Consider the following 8,071-nt stretch of genomic DNA (forward strand, 5'->3'; position numbering starts at 1 on the left):
TCACGCTAACACCATTTCCCTGCAGTTGGCCCATATCCTTCTAGTCCTTTCCTACTCACATATTTATCTAAATATTTTTAAAATGTTGTAAATATACCACCTTCAACTACATCTGTGAGCAGCTTATCTGCATACCAGCCCTCCGTGTAAAGAAGTGGCCCCTCAGGTTCCTTTTTGTTCCTTCCCTTTTAACCTTAAACTGATCAGATCTCGTCCTCGATTCTCTACACCTTGGAAAACACTGAGAAAGCATTCACAATATCCATACCTCTCATGATCTTATACAGCTCTATAAGATCCCCGTTCCACTCCCCCCCTCCCTGCCAGTCTCGTACACTCTAAAGGAAAGGTCCTAGCTTGTTCTACCTCTCCCTATAACTCAGACCATTGGGTCCTGGCAACGTACTTGTAAATTTCTTCTGCACTTTTTCTCATTTCATGACATCATCCCTCTAACAAGGTGACCAACACTGAACACAATACTCCAAGTGCAGCCTTACCAAAGTCCTTTGTAACTGCAACATAAATTCCCAACTTCTATACTCAATGTCATGCCTGATGAAGGCCAGTGTGCCAAATGTCTTTTTCACTGCCCTGTCTACCTGTGACTCCATTCGCAGGGAACCTTGCACCTTAACGCCAAGGTCTCTTTGCCTACTATACCCTTTCAGACCCTCTCAAGCACCAGGAAACTCCCAGCTTGATTTGAGATTCCAAAATTGAAGACTTCACACATCTATATTAAATTCCATTTGCCATTTCTCGGCCCACTTGCCCACCTGATGAACGTTCTTCTGCAATTTATGAAAAACGTCCTCACTGATCATGATACCACTTATTTTAATGTCATCTGCAAACTCACTAATCGTGCCTGGTAATTCTCAACCAAACCATAAATAACAAACAGCTATGGACCCAGCGTCCAGTCTGACAAGCATCCTTCCACTAAACCCTCTGCTTCATACCAACAAGCCAACTGTGTATCCAACTGGCCAAATTCCCCCAGCATTCCAAGTGATGGAACCTTCCAGAGCAGCCTGCCATGTGGAAACTTATCAAAGGCATTACAGAAATCCATACAAACTACGTTGACCGCTCTTTCCTTTTCAACCTTCCTGGTCACTTCATTAATGGACTCTAACACATTTGGGAAGTATGATCGACTACTCACAAGTCTATGCTGACGGCTCCGAATCAAACCCTGTGTACGTAATGGGTGCAGTCAATGTTATGATGTCCTTCATTGTAAGATGATTCGAGTACATAAGTAAAGCCATCTTCCGGCTGTTGTAGAGCCTTGCTGAGAGAGCATGAGGGGCATTCTGTACAGTTGTGATCTCTTTGTAAGGAATGATCTCCTTACCACAGACACGGATGATGGCATCATGAAGATAGAGTAAAGAAGCTGAGTGTTTAATCCGTAGAGCTGTGAGAGATGAAGAATGGTGATACTGAAACACGAGAAGTGGCAGCGATCACTCAGTTCCAAAAGACATATTGATAGGGTGAGAAATTCCATACTTTACCCAGGATTGATTGGTTTGATTTATTGCCACGTGTACCTCAGTACAGGGAAAGACTTTATTTATGAGCAGTGGAGGCAGATCATAGTAAGTATAGCCAGGCAGATCATAGGGTGGAAATAGACTTGGACAGAGTAAGGCATACAGGTTACACTGCACAGGACGTGCACTAGACAAGATCAACATGAACATGATCATCATTACTTCAACATAGAGAGTCCATTCATCAGTCTAACGTGGCTTTCCTAACAGTTTATATGCCTTAATTAACTCTCCCCATGTTATTGTGCTGTTGGCGTGTGAACCCGTACTGAACATCAGTTTGTTCACAATCCCCAACAGCAGCCACAATACCTTCCATCTGAAACAGGTAGCCATTCCCACCAGCTTCCGCCCTACATAGAGAACACCAGGTTGTCTTCTCAGAGATGGAAGGTGCCTTCTTGAGACTTCACACAAGACATATGACTTCCCTCCTCATCACTATAAAACCACGTTAAAGTCCCACGTGTGTATCATAAGCAACGGAGCCACGAGGAACAACGTGAACAGTGTGTCTGTGCAGCCTCTGATCCACTTGGCCATCATGTTAGAGCATCAATCTGGAGACAGTGAGGACTGCCGATGATGTAGATCAGAGTAGAGTGTCGATTGCTGGAAAAGCACAGCACGTCAGGCAGCATCCGAAGAGCAGGAGAATCGACGTTTCGTACATAGGCAATTCATCAGGAATCAGCATCAACTGCATCATTGGGTCCCAGTGTAAGTGCGTTGATGGGGGAATGACCTCATACTGTTCCTGCCTAAGTGGCTGAATGGGATGAATGGCCTCGCATTGTTCCTGTGGAAGTGACTCAAAGGGCTGAATGGCCTCATCTTGTTGCCGTGTAAGTGACTCAAGGGACTGACTGGCTTCTTCCTCGTCCGATTGGACAGGGCCAAGGCCCTGAGTTACCCCATTTCCTGTGGGACAGCTCGATGTCCTGACAAGTGTGATGATGCTGCAGCTTTAAAAAGTTATTTTGTCCTGGTTTCTCATAAGAGAGAGATTGAGCGATTGTTACCAAGCTGGTTGGTTAAGACCACTTGGTTAAACAGCTGGGGAGGCCTTTGGTTTATTTTAGTGCAGCCTGAATGGTTGTGGACAACTCTCACATATTAGGATCTCTGGGTTTTGGTTTCTCAGTAACTTCAGAAACTATGAGGGTCTCCATAGAGTTGGATGCTTCAGTGACTATCTCCTGGTTGCTACTCTCCCTGAAAATTTCTCTTGATGCTGTTTTTAATTACTTTATTGCAGAAATGTTTGTGAAAATCTGTGTCTGAATATTTATTTTGCCAGCGGCTGTGTTTATGCGATTTTCCGATATTGGAACAGTTCATTAGTAATAGTTCCTAGATCTATTCTGTTAACTTGTCTAACAGAATTAAGTTATTCTAAATTCCCCTTTCTTTGGTTTCATTTTATCTTTCATGTTTAAATAAATGGTGTTTTGCTTCACGCCGAGTAGTTTGACCAGTCACATTGCATCTGGAACAGGCAGTTTACATTTCCTTTAAAATATGAAAATATTAGAATCTACACTACCGTCTTCAAATATTTTCGAGGGACTCTGGTGTGGCCCATCACACTAGAATCCCTCTCGTCCTGAGTAATAGGCTGAAGGCACTGAATGGGCTGTCACTGTTCTTCTCCAATAATGTCAATGGGCTGAGTGACTTTCTCATATTACTGCGAAACCAGCGTGAGGTGCTGAATGAACTCTTGTTTTACTGTGGCAATGTGCAGTGCCAGGCAGTGCTGTTACATGAAAATTACAGACAATTGAACAGGACAAGCCTAACTGGTGTCTGGGTCTTGCTGCACATGGACACAGACCAGTTCAGGAGCTGACGGGGGGAACAAAACGCTCGGAAAATTGTGGAATCTTCAGTGACCATCCCCAATTCTGATGTTATGGTGGCGAGGGTGGGTGCGGGGTGACATTGATGAAGCAGCTGAAGATGTTTGTGAAGGGGAAGCTGCCCTGAGGATCTCCCACAGAGATGACCCAGGACTGAGATGATGAACATATTCCTTTGTGCGATGTTTGACCCCAAACACTGGAGAGTTTACTCTGATTCCCATTAAGTCCAGTTTTGCTAAGCTCCTTGCTGTCAACAGAAGGCAACCACTGCCTTGATATCAGGGCCTGTCATTCTTACCAGAACCCTTGTGTCAGCCTCGTTTGTTCACATCAAGAGGCCATGGTATAGGAGCAGCAAGTGTTTTCTTCTGACAGGTGGTATTGAATGTAAGAATTTCTCTTCTCAACAGTGTTGGGAGACCCAGGTGACTGAAAGCGTTTGAAGAGTAGGTCGATGGATATTAACCTGTCAGAGAGTTGAGGGCTATGAAGAGTTGGGTATGAAAAAGGATTTGAGACCAAGAGCAGATCGGTCATGATCTTAGTGAAGGCAAGGCAGGCTTGGGGAGTGAACGACCTGCCCCTGTTTCTGATGTTCTCACATTCTGTTATTGGAAAGTTAATGGGTGTTATTTTCATGGATGCGCAATTACTGAATATTGAAGTCAGGAGACGAGAGGATTTTGTGAGCCATCTCTGGGTGAGGTTTATGGGCTGTATTCACAGTGAATCTGGGTCTACAACATGATCAACAAATGAAGCACAATTTTCAGAGACGGGAAGCTCTGTAAAGAGAGATGAGGAGCCTCTTTCATACCAAGCCTGGGTTTTTCAATTATATTTCCTAAATCACTTCAAAGCATTTGACAGCCTTTAAGGGCTGAAAGGTCTCGTCTGTTTCTGTGCATCAGGGATCGGACCCTGTCACGGTGGACGCTGCAAGACGTGTCAGATTGTGGACATAGACACCATCATTACGCGTGGGAACACCTCCCACCTTGTACATGGCAGGTACTCATGTGACTCATCCAACATTGTCTATCGTATACACTGCAGGCAAGGATGCCCGGAGGCATGGTACATTGGGGAAACCGAGCAAAGGCTATGACAACGGATGAATGGGCACCGCGCAACAATCAACAGACAGGAGTGTTCCCTCCCAGTTGGGGAACATTTCAATGGTCCAGGACGTTCAGCCTCGGACCTTCAGGTGACCATCCTCCAAGGAGGACTTCGGGACAGGCTGCAGAGGAAAGTGGCCGAGCAGAGGCTGATAGCTCAGTTCGGTACCCATAGGGAGGGCCTCAACCGGGACCTTGGGTTCATGTCACATTACAGGTGATCGCCATTGCACTACACACACACACACACACACACAGATATTCCTATACACACACACTCTCACATACACACGGACACAGGTACACACATATGCGCACACAGACACCCACACACACCCTTATAGAAACACACACTCCCACACATGCACCCCCTCACAGAATTAAGACACTCTGCACTCACTACACACACACACACACACACACACACACACACACTTTTTCACACTCACAAACCCCACCCCAGACAGACAGACAGACACACACAGACAGACAAAGATCTACATGCACACATATATTGTATGTTGTGAATTTTTTTGTACTTGCAGAGTTCCATTGCACTTTGCTCAAAAACTGCATACATTCATGTAGAACTGTGAGCTCAAAAACTGCATGAATTTATGTAAAACACTGTTATCTCGCTTTTTAGATTGGAATCTATCTAAATATCAGGTCATAGACAGGGAACACAGGGGGCTAACACCTTCAACATATTGTGTAGCTATCACCATTTTTAACAGCTAACCCGAGAATGCAACTTTTAAAAAAAGGGTTTTGTGATTTACACATGAAAGAAGTGAAACTGTCACTGTATCTAACAGATGAAAGGCTTAACAGACAATCAATTTTTCAATGTATAATTTCAGTTACATCACACTGCAAATGTTTGCTATAAATTCTGTGTTCAGATCGAGCCCTCCACAATCACCTGATGAAGGAGCATCGCTCTGAAAGCTAGTGTGCTTCCAATTGAACCTGTTGGACTATAACCTGGTGTTGTGTGTTTTTTTATCTCGGTGCATAAGGTCATAGATGTAAGTAGCCTCCAACTGTTCCTGTCTCGCAGGTTTGAAGGGCTGAATGGAACACAGAAACAAAGGACTGGGGAGCAGGAGTGGGTCGTTAGAGACTTTGACCATTCTCCACCAGGCACTAAAATTGTGACTGATCAGGTTGTGGTCTCAGCCTCCCTTTCCTATCTGTGTCCAATTATCCGTGACTCACTTCCCTGTCAAATAATTAACTAACACAGCTTTCTGTCCATGTGAACATCGAGGCACAATATAAACTTCCAGTGAAGAGAATTCCCACTTGAACGGTCTTTTAAGAATTTTTCGTCATCCCTCTTATAGAATCAGAGAGTCATGCAGAATGGAAACAGACCCGTTAGTCCAATCCGTTCACTCCGATCAGATATCAAATCTGATTTAGTCCCACTTGCCAGCATTTGGCCAATATTCCTCCTGTGATTATACCCGCCTTGACCACTTCCTCTGAAAGCAATTTCTGTACATACAACACTCTCCGTGTGAAACATTTATCTTCAGGTCCCTTCTAAATCATTCGCCCTCTCCCCTTCAACCTATGCCCTCTTGTTCTGGACTCCCCTACCGTGGGATCAGAACATGGCTGTTCAGAATATCCATGATCCTGATGCTTTTATAAACCTCTATAATGTCATCCCTCAGCCTCTGACACTCCAGGAGAAAGCACCTCAACCTAATTAACCATTCTCCGAAACTCCAACCTCCAGTCCTGGAATATTGGTGTAAATCTTTTCTGCAGAAACCGAGTTGAACGCTGTATTCTTAAAGTAGCCTCACCAACATCCTGGGAGGGTTGGATTTGGCCGAATTCCCTTTGCTTTAGGCAGTGAGGAGATTCTAGTGAATTCTGGTTCGGGATCTTCCAAACGGTAGCACGGTGGTTAGCAATGCTGCCTCGCCGCACCAGGGAATTGGGGTCGATTCCAGACTTGGGTGGCTGTCTGTGTGAAGTTTGCACATTCTCCCCTTGCCTGTGTGAGCTTCTAATGGGTGATCCAGTTTCGTACCACCGATGCAACATGCCACCACAACTCCTATACTCAATGCTCTGACTGATTAGGGCAAATGTGCAAAATGTGTTCTGCATCACTCTGTCTACCTGCGACTGCACATTCAAAGAACAATGTACCTGCAGCCCTAGGTCCCTTTGTTGCCCAACACGCCTCAGGACCTTACCACTAAGCGTATAATTTCTGCCCTGATTTGCCTTCCCAAAATGCAAAACCTCGTATTTATCTAAATTACATTTCACCTCTCACTCCTTGCCCATTTGTACCATCTAATTGTGGTCTCGTTGTACTCTGAGGTAATCTACTGCACCATCTTTCTGATGTAATCTCTAAACTTACTAACTATGGCCCCAATGTTCACATCCAAATCCTTGATATAAATGATGAAATGCAGTGAGCTCAGTACTGATTCTTGCAGCACACTGCTGCTCACAAGCCTCCAATCTGAAAAATACCCCTCTTCCTTCAAGACAATTAGAACATAGAACATAGAACATAGAACATAGAACAATACAGCACAGAACAGGCCCTTCGGCCCACGATGTTGTGCCGAACTTCTAACCTAGATTAAGCACCCATCCATGTACCTATCCAAATGCCGCTTAAAGGTCGCCAATGATTCTGACTCTACCACTCCCACGGGCAGCGCATTCCATGCCCCCACTACTCTCTGGGTAAAGAATCCACCCCTGACATCTCCCCTATACCTTCCACCCTTCACCTTAAATTTATGTCCCCTTGTAACACTCTGTTGTACCCGGGGAAAAAGTTTCTGACTGTCTACTCTATCTATTCCTCTGATCATCTTATAAACCTCTATCAAGTCACCCCTCATCCTTCGCTGTTCCAACGAGAGAAGGCCGAGAACTCTCAACCTATCCTCGTACGACCTACTCTCCATTCCAGGCAACATCCTGGTAAATCTTCTCTACACCCTCTCCAAAGCTTCCACATCTTTCCTAAAGTGAGGCGACCAGAACTGCACACAGTACTCCAACTGTGGCCTAACCAAATTCCTGTACAGTTGCAACATCACTTCACGACTCTTGAATTCAATCCCTCTGCTAATGAACGATAATACTCCATAGGCCTTCTTACAAACTCTATCCACCTGAGTGGCAACCTTCAAAAATCTATGTACATAGACCCCAAGATCCCTCTGTTCCTCCACCTGACTAAGAACCCTACTATTAACCCTGTATTCCGCATTCTTGTTTGTTCTTCCAAAATGGACAACCTCACACTTGACAGGGTTGAACTCCATCTGCCACTCCTCAGCCCAGGTCTGCATCATATCTAAGTCCCTCTGCAGCCGACAACAGCCCTCCTCACTGTCCACAACTCCACCTATCTTTGTATCATCTGCAAATTTACTGACCCACCCTTCGACTCCCTCATCTAAGTCATTAATAAAAATTACAAACAGCAGAGGACCCAGAACTGAACCCTGCGGAACTCCACTTGTAA

This window comes from Chiloscyllium punctatum, chromosome 18 (genome assembly GCF_047496795.1).
Source record: "Chiloscyllium punctatum isolate Juve2018m chromosome 18, sChiPun1.3, whole genome shotgun sequence".
In the NCBI taxonomy this organism is placed as follows: domain Eukaryota; kingdom Metazoa; phylum Chordata; class Chondrichthyes; order Orectolobiformes; family Hemiscylliidae; genus Chiloscyllium; species Chiloscyllium punctatum.